Genomic DNA, 18777 nt, shown 5'->3' with positions numbered 1-18777 from the left:
TTTGTAGTCGTTTTTGCATATTATCAAAAATTTTGCCAAGAAATATGCAATAAATAATATTAAATTTTCAAAAAATTTATAATGTGCATATTTGTAATATTATTTCTTGTGAATTTGGTCATATTTTATTATCTTTCTTGTAAAATCTTCAATAAGAAGTCGCCAAGAAAACCAATATTTTCCCTTTGTTATCTGATCTTATTAACATTACAAATAATTTAATTTACGTAAACAACTTTTCCGTGAAAATCTAATTAGACCCTATTTGAATAACGAATTTGAATATGGCAGTACTGATAATTTTCAAACAAGGCATGAAGTTCTTCAATTTAATTTTTGTTTTGATTAAGCAGTTTTTTTTTCAGTTTGTACTCGAATCCCGGATTCCTGTTTAAAGTTGAAAAATTTTTCAAAGAAAATTGGCTTAAGTTTTGTTTAAAACTTCAGAAGTATTATTGCATACGGTGGAATACAAGGCTTTTGCTGCCTGGAATATGACATTTCACTTTTTAAATTACTGCCTCACTGAAATTTCACTTAGCTGGATTTGATCAGCAGTTTAATACCTACACAGGATGGGGAGGTTAAGAAGCCCTGAATGCAGGCACAGCGGCGGAGCGGAATATACTGTCTTCCTCACTTTTTTCGAATGCAGCATTGCAGAAGCTTAACGTCGAGGCTTACAAACGGCCATCGGAATAATGACTCCAGAGAACATCGTGGGATGAATGCTAGAGAGCGAGGATAATTAGGTCATAATAACGAAATACATAGAAATGTTGTTACGCAAGAAGAAGAGGCTGAAGTATTTGGAAGAAGCAGACGAGATAGAAGCGGCATAATTTAGGATCAAAAAGAGGGGAATTAAAAAGGAAGATAGGTTTCATCATGAAAGAGAGCAGCACGGTCCAATCTGAAGTAATGCGAAGAACGGTTCCGGATTGGATCTACCGTGGAATAGTGGGTGTTTTTGTTGGTAGGAGTCCGACAGTATTGAGGTGTGCGGAACCATCTCATTCCCCATGAAGGGTTTCATCTATTTGTCCACGTGCACTAAAAAAAAAAACTATATAAACATAAAATACAAAATAATTGTTAGCTCTATTGGGACCATATATACATATATAGTTCTGATTTTATTAGTTTTTTATAAAGCTAAAATCTTATAAATAAAATTAAAATGAAAATCTCAAGAGGCTGATTATAATAAACCATATTTTTATATAAAATCATTAATTCCGTGCTGTTACCTAATTCTATACATGTGCTACCTTTATTGCTTCCTCGATTATTAATTATTACATACATCAACTTCCTGTATACCCAATCTAAAATTTTACAATATTAATTTTTTTTTTCGATTGAATTGAAATGTACAACAATTGTTCCTTTTTGTAAAACACAAAATTATTTAATAATTTGACTTGCTTAAAATGTTATTTTAACCCTAAACAATTAAATATTTTAAGCAGTATGAAAGGTAAAATTCGTAACCAAAATATCCGGTGGCAAATGCACGCTATTTTTAATTTATTGTTTATGCATAATTATACTTACATACGAGTATACAACAATATCGTAGAACTTTTGGTTACAATAAAAAAGCTATAACTATTTTATTTCTTTTTGATAAGGCAATCAAAGCTCAACAACATTGAGTTTTGCTAATTCAAGTTTAGAGGTGAATTATTTAATATAAATTTGTATTTCAACAGGAATTATAAAAACAAAGTGCTTTGGCAAGGATTTATTTCTCTTCAATTGAATTGCGTAGAATTAAGAGGACCACATATATTTTAAAATTTTTGCTGTCATAATTCAATTTCAGCCCATCTCACAGTAAGTCACATCTCAATCATCATCTTACGAGCAATAAATCAACAGCTGCTTACCAGATCCAGATGAAAATCAAAAATAAATCTTTCTCATTATCAAAAACCGAAATAATGCGATCCATACATTGTTGTACAGTTAAGTGATACTTGCAAAGTCATCAAAAATTACCGAAATATTATTATATACCGAATAGCAAATTAATTTCAATAAAGTAAAAACGTTTTAGAACACGTGACAATTTATTTAATCGTCAGTGATGCATAAGCTAAAACAAAATCAAATTAAATTACAGCACATTATACCAAAATCTATGTTGGATTAATAACATTCTTTAACTATCCAAAATTACCCATAATTGCAAATAATTATTTAAGTAATTTAAAAAAGAATTGCAAAATTGCTTCCAGTTGAGCCATAATTATAAACATCAAATTGTCTCCTTTCTAAAATAATGCAGACTTTAATTTCTGAAATGATATTAAATAGAAATGAATAGAAATTTTATAACGCACCATTTCAGAAATATTAAAGAGGTTTGTATTCACCACAATAGCATTCCAAAACCTTCAAAAATTTTAATCGATTTTTTTCCCGCAAACTTATTTTCTTTGAAAAAAAAAAATTTCATTTATTTAAAAAGGAAATTTTTAACCATTCCACAATTTGGTTTTTGTTTTTTTTTTTAAATGCCCAAAGGATTTTACCCTTTTTACATTTACGTCAGACAAAAATTTTGAACAAATGTGTAGGTAATGTGAATGTGAAAAACCTACAAAATTTTCAAATATAGGGACGCGAACAAAATTTCCTACCACATCAATCATAATTTACCCTTTCCTTACATATTTCTCCGTCCATCTTTCTTTCATCATACTCCATCCACCATTACGTCATATATGTTGCATGTACCTATTTTGTACATAATGATTTACATTATATGTAATAAAACGTAAAGTCTCATGTGCCTGACGTTAAATGATATATTATTTTGAAAAATATAATATATACATACATATGTATGTATGTGCACGTGTTCGTTATATAACTGTGCAAAAACCATTTTTGTTTTTTATTTCTATTTACCTCAAACGATACGCCATTCAACACGAATGCATAATAAATTCTTGAGAAATCAAAAAAATCATGTTTTTCACTTGTATACGCAAAAAATTATCTATAGCTGCGAATTTGCGTGTATAGCTTCACCTATCAAAGATAATTCGTTAGAAATGTGTTACATAACTCTTGTAATTTTAGTTTGAAAAAGTGCGAAAAGTTTTATTAATAAGTTTTTATCTAACATAAACCTTTTTAATTTTTAAGAATAAGTATGAATCGTTTCAAAGAGAAAAGTTAAAAAGCTCATTTTTGCTCTAAGAGACTTTTTCATGAGCAAAATTTGCGTGTACATGGAATGAGAGAGATCCACGGAAGATTGTAAAATTCGCCGACAACGTTGTCAAAAATTTTTTCTTCAAAAAGGAGATTGGAGCCTAAATATTATTCACGAAGGTGACTGTGATCACCGAACACCGACCAATTATTTGCCTTACGGCATCCACACTCATTCGTTTATTGAAACAAAATTGTTTCAATTATTTTCTGTGGCACTTTGTGATATCACTCATATGTTCTTTGATAACCTATAACGACATTAAAAAATTACCATTATTGTGACATTAAAAAAAGCACTTGGCTGATCGTTCTAATAAATATCCGTACTCATATTATATTTTAAATCTCCTAAAATTTCTTAAACTTCAAGTCCTGACTTGATTTCTATTTAACGCAGTCACTCATCCCAAAATAAATATTTAAAATTAACTTGAATATATAATATAATTACTTGGAAATGTAAACCAGCAAATATTTTTTCCAGTTACATAATCCCACATACAAGGGTTTACCCACGTAATTTATGCTCTTTATATAATTAGGTACTTGGTTTAAAAACTCAAGTTCATAAAATTTCAATTTTAAAATGTAAAAAATTTATTTACTAAATAATAAAAAATTTTCAGAATCAAAAATTATATTCCAAAATTTATGCGTTAGAATTAAATTAGATTTTGTTCATTTTCAGTCTATATTTACTTTTACAATATTTTTTTTACATATTCAAACCTAAAAATGTTGAATCCTTTTTTTTTAGATTTTAAATCACATAGAATTTAACTAAGTATGAAAAATATTAAAATTATAGAACCAATGCCTAACAAGGTATAATATTTTTTTTAGCTATTTACTATTTTAGTTTCCCTCCGAAGGATATTTTATTTCGAATAATTTAATACCCTTGCGAAAATACACCCCCATGGCTATTTAACTAAATTCAATGAATTTATAATATTAATATTGTTATACGTTTTCTTTCTTCCAGTAACATAGTAACGAACTAATCCAAAAGTGTGCGAAAGCAATTTCTTGAAAATTCAATAGAAATATGGGAATAAATGAATGCGAATATTAAATTAAAGTTAATCTAATATTCATTTAAGCAGCAAATAAAAGTGTTATACACATTATGAAAACAAAATAATTTCAATTCAATTTATTATTCAATACAATAATTTCAAACAATTTATACAAAATTCTTATAAAATTACAAGTTATCTTCATGATTTCCTCCAAATCTTGTTATAGATTGAAATAGAAATTATAGAAATAGGAAACTATCAATCTTTTGAAGGGGGAATAATTAAAATAAATTTTTAAAAACCTTACAAAAATAGAGAAAATTTTACATTTTCATTTGACTTCTAGTAGACCTTGCTTGCTTTTTCCTTGATTGTCTTGATAATAACTTTTGTCTTGATAATGATTTCTGTCATCTTCTTATGAGGATGATTGGATTTTCAATTAATCTTCATAATCTCAATAAAATGCATATTTTTATTCGTGGCTAATTTTTTCTATAGTTTTAATATTAATTTAATTTATTTTATTGAAATATTTATTCAAAAGCAATTAAATATTCAGTTCCTTATAAACAATATGCCATGCACATTGAACAACTTCAACATAATAAAAACACAAATAATTAAATAATTAGCTACTTATTTTATTAATTAATAATTTTTAATTAATTAATAAAGATTTTAGTTCTTTGATTAATTCAATAATCTTTTCTAATAGAAATTACTAATTTTGTATAAATAAAATATTAAAAGAATGTAGGGACTTGGATTATAAAATTTGTATTTTATCATAAAATATTCACTGATTTCTATAAAAATTCTGTACACCTTGCTATAATTCGATTGTCGTAGTTTAAGACTTCTCAAACTTAAAAGTTTTACTAGAATCTCTTAGAATTACCTATAAATGGTTTTTTTTAACATAATAATGTTAATTATAAAATACCATAGAGAATATCTTAGGCTTTCTCACTTAATATATTATCATATCAGCAGCTATTCACCTGAATATTAAAATATTATTAAACAGGTTTCTAGTATTCTTTTATGCTTATAACCTCGATTAATTAATTCATTCTATATATATACATAAAACAGACATAAATATATCATTAGCTATATTCATAAAATACAATATAAAAATTTTCTTGGAACTGTCATATCCTAGTCAGAATCGCTGTAGTGTGATCTTCATAATCAATCGAAACGTAGTTATACATTTGCTCATTTTTTTTTTTTTTCGTAATCAATTCAAATTTTATTTTAGCTTTCAATTTTTTATATTATCTTGATTATTCAATATTCTTAGAACCTACAAAAAAGCAATTTGTTTTTTTTTTCTTGACTCACAATGAAAATTCAGAATATTTTTATATGAAATGAAGATGATAATCATTTTGATTATAATCGATTAAAATTGATTTGATATTATTATTTAATAACAATATATTATATATTGTTATTAAAAAAAAAAAGACAATTATTAAAGGTTAAAATAATATCAAAACAAACGCCGCACTCGCATTGTAAACGTAAATATAACTAGAATGAAAATTTAGGAAAGTATTTGTTATTTATGTACAACTTCATTAAAAATAATGATCTAAATTTTAAGATAGGTGTTTTATGAAGTTGTCAATCGAGCGAAAGAATTAAAAAGTATGTTTTTTATAATTAAGATTTAAGCGACACATGGAAAAATTTTACTTGAACTTTACCTTAGAATGAGATAAAAAAAATGCCTAATTATAATTAAATTTGTACCTTATAATAATTCACCCTAGTAACAAAAGTAAATTTTTATTTTTGTTTACATTTCTAATAACAAAACAAGACCAGATCAACTGTTTAATACCAATATGGCCTAGACGACTGGTTGACTATCTGACTACATATAATAATTTAAATTAAAAACAATTGTGACCATACAATTTGTTCTTATAATGACCCTGTTTATAAAACAGTTTATGTTATATTTTACCAATGCAAGATTTAGGATTGCTACTGTAAGAACTCCAGGCTATTTGGAATAAAATATTTTATGAATTTTTCCCGAGTTATTATATAAAAAATAATTTCGAATCAAACCGAATAATAATTTCTGACTCTTAATAAAATCGCGTTCCCGATTGAATCAAAGGTAAATAATTCTGCAATTACTATAATATATATATGTATACATACCTATAACTGTTAAAACTGTTATGTTACTATACCTACATTCATTAAACTATGAATAAATTTGATTAATTGAAATGGAAAAATATAAAAATATTTTTGTTTAATTAAAAGTTGCAAACAAAAAATTCCTAAATTTTGAATTATCAGAGAATGTTATCCCTAATTACAAGAACCATTGTAAATTTCCCAAATCTAATAACAATATTATTTTAACATTATACCATACGTAATTCTCTTTTACAATAATTTCTTCAACCTTAAGTTGTAAACAGTAGTATTTTATGTGATGGACACATACATATCTCATAAAATCTAAAAATATTAATTTTTTATCATTGATAATTATTTAAAATTCAATCGATAACTACAATAAAACAGAAAATTTTCTCATATTTAAAATTTCTCATACTACAACATCACGCTCTCATGCATCACATACGCCGCTGCCGCCACCGTCGCTGCTATTATTATCATCTCATCATAACATACGAATGAAAATTACAGAATAAATTTTTTAAAATATTTTTACAGCAATAAAAATGCGGTAAAAATAACAATAGTAAAAATCAAATAACCTTTGTAATCACGAAATGCTAATTTATCGTTTGAAATTTTTCTATACTATACAACTTATAATCCAATCGGTTGATCATCTAATAATTTTGCAAAAAAAAAAAACTAAAAATATAAATTTTTATTCAAAAATATAATTTTACATTTCGGTTAAGTATTTGTTCATTATAATGTTTAAAACGTAAAAATTAAAATTAAAACAAAACTATAATGCAATTTTGTCCTTTGAAGGGCGTATTACACTCTCAACTAAGCCAGCTTACTCTCACGATCACACCAGGGGGGGGGGGGGGGGGGGGGGGGGGGGTATACTTTATAGTATATGATGTTTCTAGTAGTTTTCATCATTGATAAAATGGTGACTGGTAAAACCACTTTTAAACGAAATTTAGTAAAAAACTAAAACGAAATCTAATTATCATATTGCATTTTTAAATTGAAGTATAAAAAAGCATACTTGCCAAAAATTAATATATCATACCCTCTAAATTGTTGTTCGGCTACTGCTAAATTGTTGACTTTATTTACTAATTCCTATTCCTACTTACCCCGGTTATAATTTCGAAGGAAGCAGTAGATGAGAGCAGAGGCTCTGCACTCTTATCCCAATAACTAAATTTTTTTACTATTATACGAAAGAAAAATTAATATCAAATATAAAATATCGAATTCTGTTGAAAAGACTGTTCCTATTAATTTTCTCGTTGCAAAGAATAATCAGTTTTTACAACATTATATGTACATATATGTATGTGTTTACTTACATTCAAACGAAATTTAATTTTTTATAATTTTAACTTAATACCCAACGATTTTTTAAAACAAGAAATTAACTCAATATTCCACCGTATAGAGCTTATTAATTAGGACCTTATTAACTTCAAAATAATTTTGATCAAATATCAAGTGATCGTATAAATTCATGACCGACAATAATTTTCAACAATAATTGTATTTTTAATGAATTCAATATCATGTACTGTTAATAAAGTACTAAATATCACCATATTCTATAATTTAGTACCTACAAACTTATAAACATACACATATGCATATTCAGTATGTACAAAGAGACAATTTAATTTTTTGTTTTTTGTTTTTTTTTTAAATAAAATAATTTTCTTTTATAGATTTTAATTTTTTCTCTTTTTTTTTTATTTTAACGACTGGTACCAGGTACCATAATGGTACCATTATTATTCTAGAGAAGAACAGGTGTTTACAGGTACATACATATTATTATTATATTTGAAATCGATGAAGCGCAATCACAATTTTGAGAACTCAAAAAACAAAAAAAAAAATAAAAATTGAAACAATTACTGAGATTTACTCATTTTTAACATTTTTCTGTTCTTATTTTTTCTGTTTTTTTTTTGCTGTTATTTGCTGTTTTAATTATTTATTTTTCATGAACGTCACAACAAGTTCAATAGAAATGTCAAAATAATTGTAAGCGAAAAAAAAATAAAAACAAAATTGAAATGAAAAAATTTTGTTTGTTGTTTTGTTTTTTTTTTTCTTTTTTCATAATAATGTTAACTAAAAGGTGTAATATGACCAATACGAATTTAATTAAATCAAGAACAAAAACAAATAATGAGAAATAAAATTCTAAATCCGGTGAAATTATTGAAATTTCATGTTAATTTACAGGTAAATTTAAGTAGTTACGTAACTAATTTAAAATTTCTTTCTATTTATTAAAAAGATTACAATTCAAATTATAAATACTTGTATATACATACATATATTCTTTTTTCCTAATTAAGTATTCATTAAAAATTGATTGCAAACTAGTAATTCTTCAAATTTTGACAAGGTACTTATTTGAAAGTTAACAATTAATTGTTTTAGTAAAAATAAACAATTCATACTTCAATGGTAACACTTTAAAGGATTTTTTACAGTAAATTTCTCAAATATATAGTTAGGAATTTCTCTTCTTGCAAATTCTTCGTTTCCCTTCAAATATGTAATTTAAACTGATTAGCTACTAAATTACTAAAGCATTATAATATACTTAGGTTAAAGAATGAAAATAGATGTACTACATGTAGCATGAATCAATAGAAATGAAGTGAATAAATTGTAGATCAAATTTTTCAAGTATTTGTACTAAATATTATTAACTTTGCGTATGTGTTCTATTGAATGATTGGTTATTGTAGCTAAATAAAGCTTCAGTATTCCTATATATTGCTTACTGCAATTACATTTTTAAAATAAAACATCGTATTATATATAGAAGGTAAATCTAAATATGTAAAAATTTAATTGATGTGTGACTCTTTATGTGTATACCATTAATGACTCTTTATTTGTGTACCAAATAAAAATCTGTAGTTACTAATGAAATTAAAAAGCTTTTGACTAAAAATAATATTATTCATTACAGAGAGCATAGTATTAATAAACTATTTTGAGTTCGAGTAAATTCTCACTAAACAAAACCTGAAAATCATAAACGAAATAAAAATTTCAGCATACCGTGCCATTCATTCAGTTAAAATAGTCATAACGTTCATAAGCTTTCATCTTTTAAAGGTAATTAACATATTTATAGCTTTTGCTGAAAAAAAAATTTTAATTTTTTTTTTTAATTTTCTTATTTGTTTTTTACATTTTTTTTTACTAATAATTTAAAATATTCAGCAATTCATGGTATTAAATAAATTTTATAACCAATGTGATTATAAAAATTACTAAAAAAAAAACGATTTTTAATGAGAATAAAAAAGATGCAAAGCTTTAATTTTTTGTTAGCATCTACTTCATCATAAATCACGCAAAGTTCTTACCAATTAGATGTTTTTTCCACATTTGATTTTATTAAAAATTTTACCTGAAAAAATGTTCATATACGTATATATTTGTCGTTTTGTTGGTCTAGCTGTCTCTGTGTGTCCGGCATCCACTTAAAAAACCTCAAGAAAAAAATTTAGACATCAAGTTGGAAATTTTATCAAGAAGTAAATTCTCGGTTATATTCTCCTTGAAAAAGTCCAAAAAAAATCCAGTTTTTAAGTCTTACTGTTAATTTGCATTAGTGTCATACCGGTGCATCTATTTTTCAATTAATATTTTTTAAAAACCTGTGATTCTTCAAGAAATTTTTCTAATATTGCTCCTAAATATATGCAATAATATTAACTAAAACAAAATCATTTTATAAAGGAAATGTGCTATTTTGCAAACCATTGATTTGATCAAATATATTTCTTATTTTTACTTGCTGTGGAAGCTTGTAATAATTTCATCTTCAATTAATGATCATGATAAAGTCATAATTACAATTAACATTGTATAACTTGTTTACGTACAAAAAGATTTTGATATGTGATTATAAGGTAACGATTTTTTTTTTTTTTTTTTTTAAATAATTTATTATTATTTTTTTATTAAAGCATTATACACACATGTACAATAATAATAGGTTATTATTTTTAATATCAGATTAAACGTACAATAACTGCAACTTATTACTTTTCGTAGTTATTGCTATGAAGAGAAAAAAAATCATATTAAAATGAACTTGAGCAAGATAAAATAAATAATAATTTAAAATCTATATTATATAATACAACTATATACAGTATTCTATAAAGTAGGGGTGTATAATGGCAAGAGAAAATGGATAGACAAAATTATTCGCTGAAATGTAGGTTAATGGCAATGAAAGAGTTACTCTTTTCGTGATAATAAAATTAAATATGCGGATCATTATGAATAGCATCTAAGATTATTAAATATTTCGAATATAGATAAATAAAATTGGGAGGACTTTTTCCACTCAAATACGAGTACAATCTTTTTCTCTCTCCATATAAATCACTGAAATTTCCCCTGTAATTGTGAGTAGAACGTGTATTTTGTCATACACATATTTTGAAGACAATTTTTAACAAACTCCTTAGATTTACAACTTTGCTTTTTATCTTTCTACGCTCCTGGCAGAAGCATAAGGCTGATGCGCGATATTGTAAGCAACCATAAACCAGTTTCTAGCGTCATTGAGCTTTATTAGGTAGATGATGAGCCTGCCGCAAGATTTAAAACTTGCTTATACTTGTGTCGCAATTACCACTGATAGATGTTATTGAAATTGTCTATGAAATCAAAAAATTTATAAATTAATGTGTTTAATTTTATAAACAATAACAATTGACTGTAGGAATTTTTTTTTTAATTTTATTTGATTAATTCATTGCAAATGGTACAAATCTGAATGATTACATAATGTAGATGATGAAAATTTTACTCCTTTATTTAAAATTAACTTGTGTACACATATTAATATGTTTTACTTAAGTAAAAAACCTAACGTAGTAACTTTTTTTTTAAGTACATAATATTTTTTTGAATTTGTACACGATGAATAATTACCGTTTCATTAAAAATTAAATTCAAATTTTCAACAACTTAAACTATACTTCAAGTAAAGTAAAACAAAACTTATGCAAATCATGTTAAATTATTTTAAAAAATTAAAATAAACATATGTACACATACAAAGCCACATTATATGCTTGTTAAAACGAAACAGAACTGATTTATTAAGGAAGTTTTTCGTCTTATATAGTTTTTGTTTTTATGCAATTTGTAATTTTAATTATTAAGAAAAAAGATTTTTGTTATAAATTTGTTATTAAGATAATTTTAACAGTGCATAAAAACAGCAGTACCTGTAAACTTTGATCAAATGTTAGGAATAGAATATGATGAATAGAAATTGCCAAATTCACAAACAGAAAAATACACAAGAAACTCACAATAGATTCAAGGAAATCAAACGAAAGTGAGATTATTGACTAGACTTTATACTTTCTCGACTGGACAATATCGTGTACCATGAAGAGACATCAACCAATGATCTACTAATGTCAGCATGTGACCATAAGTACATTTCGACAAATTGACTGACTAATGGGCTTACTAGGTCAGGCAATTTGATTTTGAATCAACAAAATTTTGATTTAGAATAAAAACTTTATAGGCCAAAACAAAATTGTTCCTATAATACAAGTCAGCTGTTATTCATTACATATATAGGCTAGGCTTGGTATGGTTACAGCCACACAGCTTCCCATGACAACCTCCAAAATAATTTTAGTAGAAGTATGCTGCGACCTAATTAAAGAGGGTCCTGTGTCTCGTTTTCATATTGAAGGACAGGAATACAGCTAATGTATTTAATTTGTATTCACCTATGGTTATTTCCTCCTTATCCCTCCAAGTTCTTGACACAACGCGTACTTCCTTTCACTTAGCAAGTCCCAGTTCCTGCAGAGATCATACCATACCTTTGAAACTAAGAAATTTTCTAAATTTACAGTTACCAGGACCAAAAATTACATTTCCAATTTGCAATAATTTATTTCATTCTTTCCTTCAAAATTTATTCGTTGAAATGAAAACAACATTAGAACAGAAGTTGCCTGCACTCAAGAAAAGAAATTATTTCAAAATCTCATGTAATTTTTTTTAGAGGCAATTCAGTAAATTAAATATAATTTTTTGTTATTACGAACTCTTTTAAAACTACTCTTAAAGGAAATATTTTTCACTTAAATAAAAGCAAAACAAATAAACTAGCAATTAAATTAATTTTGAAGTAATTTGCGTTCAAAATATTTTTTAAGAATTTTAAGTTAGAGTGTACTATGCAATTAATTTCTTTAATAAGTTTTCAACACATTTAATATATTTCAAGTACTATACATACATACTCATACAAACCTACATACAGCTTTTATAGAAATTTAGAAAAATTTTTATATTTACTCTCTTAAATATCGTTTAAGTGCAAAAAATCCTGATTCTTAAGAGCATTAATTACTGATTTTAATTAAATTGTTTGAACATTTTAAAAATAAATATGTGTATAAATTTTCGGATAATATGAATGTTTCTGTATAAAACTCTCACATATGTATTTATTACATATATATATTTTTAACTATATTTTATATTTCAGACATTTTTTACCCTCTCTCTCTCTCTCTCCCTAAATAAACTCTTTTTGTAATTACAATTGTACACCATTCTACTCATAAGTATATAATTAAATAAACATATAATTTAATAACTGATAAAATAACTAAATAATTGTTTGTAATGACGATATAATTTCTTTTAATCTCTATAATTACGTATATACGATTCTCTTAATGACTAGACAATTTAACATAAAAATACCAAGCAAAAAAAATTCACAATTGCCTACTTATAATTTCATAAGGTGTGTAGCAATAGTAAAATAGTTGACCTGCGATATTTACCCAAAATTGTATGAAATTATCTTCATTGGTTATGCGAGGACCATGAATATCTAAAACAAAAAATTTAAAAGGTATATTTCCAAAAGAATTGAAATAGATATTTTTTAAAGGTATAAAAGGATAATTAGAAATAAGAAAAATTCATTCAGGTACAAAATAAGAATGAAGAAAATATAATATTAATTTCAAGAGGGCTTCAATACTGAACACAAGTTATTTCAAATTGGAATTTTTTTTTTCTATTTTTAAGCCCATTCAAAATTTTTGAATCCCTTGGAGTCCTTATAAAATGTTATTTGCTGCAATTTTAGATCTGTAATTTAAAATTTCCTAAAACGAATTAATTATTAAGGATATGAGTTGTACCAAATCACCCTTTTCCGAAATATTACATTTTATTTGGAAATACGAAAAATAATTTATTTTCTTAATTGGAATGACGTCGATAAAACATTTGACATTTTGAGTTTCGAATAGCCATTAAGAGATCAGAAAACCACGAAAAATTATCGACAGATAATCAAATAAATAGTCTTAGAATATAATAGCATATTTCCTATTGGAATAACTAATGAAAAAAAAAACAAAATTAAATTTGAGAAGTATTTGAAAAGGTATACGTGTGCAACCAGAATCTATTATACGTAATTAACTATTCTTTTATAATTCTAAAACTGCAAGCCTTCCAAAGTGCTAGCATATTTTTCAAAAATAATTTTATAATTTAAACAAATATAGAAGATAAGCCGATTTTTATTTATTATTTTATTATGTTTATTTATTACACGACAAATGTCCCCCACGTTAATGTTATTTTATTCTCTGATTAATCAAAATATTTTCAGTTTTTAAAATTTCATCACTATAATAAGTATTATTCTCTTTTTAACTAGCAATATTATTATAATGTACAACAGGTTTGTTTTTATTTAATATATTTTATCTACAAGAATATCTACATAATATGTTACTAATTCATATACTCGTATACATATACAAAAATGTTATAGGTATATGTATTTTAGGCATAAAACAACAGGTAAATTAATTATAAACAAAAAAAAAACAAAATTTTTTGAGGATACAATTTTTGAAAACTCTCAGTCTCATTTAACGCGAGAGAGAACAACAAAAGAAGAGAAAGAGAATCAACAAAAAATATTCGCCATTAGTAAATTGATTGTTTTGTTTTTAGGCAATTTCAAGAATGTATTATGAGCAAGTTATTATGGTGAATAAATCTGTACACACATAATATTTTTTCACTTTAATTTTCAATGTTCTATTAACCTCTTCTTACAATGAAGTGATAAGTCCGCTTGTTTCTATTTTACAACCAGCAAAAACATATTGTTATTTTAAAAGGATACTGAGCTAGTATAAACCACTGTAAGTACCTGCTAGGCTAGTTGAAAAAATTAATATCGGTAGTTATCCTTAAGACTTGGAAATGGTTTCTTTTATTTATGCCATTAATTCATGATTATTTATTATTTAACATGAATTTATATTATTTTGCCATATTTTTATCATTTGTACTAAATTCGCTTTCGCTGTTATATCTGAATTTCACGTTTAGACGTTTAGATTGAGTAAAATAAATATGAGCACAATGTATACGGCGAAAATGAAATTTTAATTTTCTTTCTCCAAATTATCCGTTCTGTTTTTGTTTTTTCGGCGAATTGTTATTACCTACTCATACTTACTGTTATTAGTTATTTACTTACTTCTCTGTAATATTTTTTAGCAATAGCTGAGAAAAATCTGTTAAACAAATTTTAAAATCTCAAATTCTGTTATATAAAACGTTAAAATGTTATAAAAAAATCTAATCCACAATAACATGTTTTATATGTATATCAAAAAATGGTTGTAATGACGTTGATGATGATGATTGAATTTACCACCTTAAAATATGTTAAAAATTTCTTATTTCATAAAATCAAGATAAATGTGTGACAGAGATGAGTATATTTAAATATGCATGAAGAAATTATAAAATATGCAAAAAAAAAACTCATAAGAAGTAAAAGTAACTATTACTGTTACTGTATGTAAAGAAAAAGAATAAAATTTTTTTTCACTCTACAACTACACTACCATACCACTAATATTGTTTTAGTGTTTCTGTATTAAGAGAAATTGAGAAACAAAACAAGTGGTTATGTATGATGTTGGTGGATTTAATAAATTCAACATCAGTCGGAATAATATTTTTATAAAAACTTTCGCCACGTTGCATATTATTGTTATTTAATTTGTATGATTGTAAATTTTTTTTTTTTGCTTCGGCTTAATTTCTTGGAAAACCGGTTTTTATTTTTTTGCTGTTTTCTTCTAATTCTCCAGATAAAAATCTCGATAGCAACATTAACAGAATTGAGTATATTATTTTAATAATATACGTACATTCAGAAAATTTGTACAAGTGTATATGTGTATGTAGGTAAATATAGGGGAAGAGAGGATAATTATTAATATAATAAATAAAAAATGAAATTATGAAAGGTATAATAAAGGTACAAAATTGACATGATACATTATGTATGTACGTACATATATGTGTATGTATATAATAATACCCATATTTCTAATAGTAGCAGCAATTGATATTTTTATGACAAATTATAGCAATAATAATAAAAATATTACTATTATAAAAATGATAACAATAATAATAATAATAACAACAATAATAATAATTACAATAATAAAACATACTCATAGGATATTTTTGTTTCATGCAAGTGTGTATTTGAGAAAGCCAGTTAGATTTTATTAATTGTAGGCGGTTGCTTAGATCAACAATATCTTGATTACAGTTTCAATATCTTGTTCCATGTATTGTATTTCTTATTGTCTAGAAAATTAAAATTCATAATGTACTCAAAATTTATTAAGGAGTGACTAGTTTAGGAAATCATTGTAATAAAATATTGTATATTATGTAGATATATGCAAAATACAATTATGTAGTTAGATTTATATAATTCCTTTCATAAGTCACTCCTTAATTTTTGGTACTTTTCCAAAAAATGTTTGAAAAAAACTACTTATTAATTTCACTCTGTCTCTGTCTCTGAGAAGCAGTTGAAATTTTACGTACAAGCAAATCTTTACTAAAAACGTTGAGGAAAATTTTTATTTATCTCCATTTTCTCTCAATTTATCAACACTCGAAATTCCTAAATTTCGGCATCTTATATTTCCGGAACTGTAAGTTGTTCCAAATTTCAATAAATGCAGAAAATTGACGGTAATGGAATGGTATCATCAAAAATATAGTTATTTATCTTAACCATGCAAGTAAGCTTTGAATTCGAGCATTATATTAACGTCTCTCTCAATTTTTTCTTTTTATCTCATCCTAAATATATGCAATGTTTTGAAATATTTTGGTATATGAATAAAAGTATGTGATTTAAAATGTAATAGATTGTTTTTAAGAGCAGTATATTCACTAGTTGAAGGGAAAAGTGGTACTTTATAAATCATAAGTTATTAATATTCAAGTCAAAATTAACCTCTTGTATTTTAATAATGATTAAGTGAAATTCTATATAATTACATATGAACACATATAATATTATTATACTTTTAAATATGTCATTTTAATTTTTAAATCTTGAAACTTAGAAAGTGTGAGTAAGACAAAAAAGGAAGATATTATAAAGCTTTTATAGTCTTAGCTTGGTATAAGAACTTATAAATCACATTTATTTATAAATTCAAGCAAATAATAGAAAGCATTAATATTAATAGTGTGTTTATAATCAAATTATAAATTTATTGAAAATGTATAACAAAAATCTGCCATGCGAAATCTCCAATCAAATAAAAAATTTATCGATCATTCAATTATTTTACTCTTTTTTAGAATTATCTGACCTACATTCTCCCACAGTCTACACTCTAAAATTTTTATAGTCAAATAAAATAAGTTATTTAGTTTTTTAAAAGATCTTCATTTCTTTTCTCAATTTAATAGCACAATACAACAACTTATTAGGACAATATTCAATATACAAATCGAATATTCAAAATTGGAATTTTTTGGAGAAGCACAACTAGATTTCTCAATATTCTAAAAAAAAACAAGTATAACAAAAAATATTGAATATATTGAAACCAAAAGCTTAAAAAAAAATAAATTAAATTTCGCTAATAACAAACAACTTTTTTTTCTTGTTTTTCAATTTTAAGATTCTCACCAATTATATATATTGTGACATAAAAAAAACAACTTAAAATTTCGTAAAACCTATTAAATAAAATTAAGCAAAATAAAAAAAAATGAAGAAGATTTATGTGCCCAAATAAAAAAATGAAAAATAAATAAAATATAAAAAAAATAAACCTCGCAATAAAATCATGATTAGCAGCGACAACAAGAAAAATTAAACCATAGGAAGAAAACAACAACAAAAAAAAGCAACAAAATCAGATATGTTAAATAAAACCGAGTTCAATAATCCACCATACTGAATCTATCACAAAAACATATACCATAAAAGTTACGAAAAAAAATCATAAGATAGTTATTCATAAATATATGTATAGTATGTACATACGTATTAATATATAGAACATTCAATATGTAATATCTACAATATTAATATTTGAACGTTAAACACCTGATACTGACGTGCGTTAACTTTAAGAAATTTTTCTTTGCGCATACAGGTTCTTCAATATTTTCTGCTAGAAGCACAATTACGGGTAATATGCTATTTTTTCAATATACAAAAAGTATGTTTATCTTATGATAAAATTGTATTGATGCAAGGTATGTGCATATTATGTATAAAAAATTTCTATTAAATACACTAGAACCTCAAGAAATGACTGTAAATTTGTTGAAAAAATTGTAATATACGCCGAAAAAACGTAAGTAAAGCAACATTTTGTAAAATAACTTACAAGTCTGCTTCATTCTAAATTACCAATGGATAATCAATTCAAGAAATACATGACTGTAAATTACAGAAATATAAAAAACTAATTTCCTGGCTACTCACTTATTTAAAATTAAAATTTCCATAAAAGCAAAAGAAAATTGTAATCAGGCGTTTTCTCCTCCTAAATGTATGCAACACGAGGTTATAATTTATTTTATTTTAATAGAAGAATAACGGTAATAAGTCATCATTAATTAATCTCTTGTTTTAATCCGTTAAATCATAATCACTTGAATCATAACTAAATTATATATTGTACAATTTATACACTCTATTGTATATAAATAACAAAATAATATTAAAAATATCAGCAATTTCCAAAAAATTGCCTTCATCGTAATATAAGAGTTAGTTTTACACATATTAGAGTTTTTTTTTTTTTGAAATTAGCTTCTTATTTTTTACTTTATTTTTCTTTTTAATTTAAATATTTGCATTTGCCTATATATATTTTCTTAAACGTTCAGATATGTATACATATTATGTCTAACATGCTGTTTATAAATGTATAAATTTATAAGCAACTTT

The sequence above is a fragment of the Condylostylus longicornis genome, unplaced genomic scaffold (assembly GCF_029603195.1).
Source record: "Condylostylus longicornis isolate FDR11 unplaced genomic scaffold, ASM2960319v2 ptg000081l, whole genome shotgun sequence".
NCBI classification, from domain to species: domain Eukaryota; kingdom Metazoa; phylum Arthropoda; class Insecta; order Diptera; family Dolichopodidae; genus Condylostylus; species Condylostylus longicornis.
Note: the sequence above shows the minus strand (reverse complement) of the source record.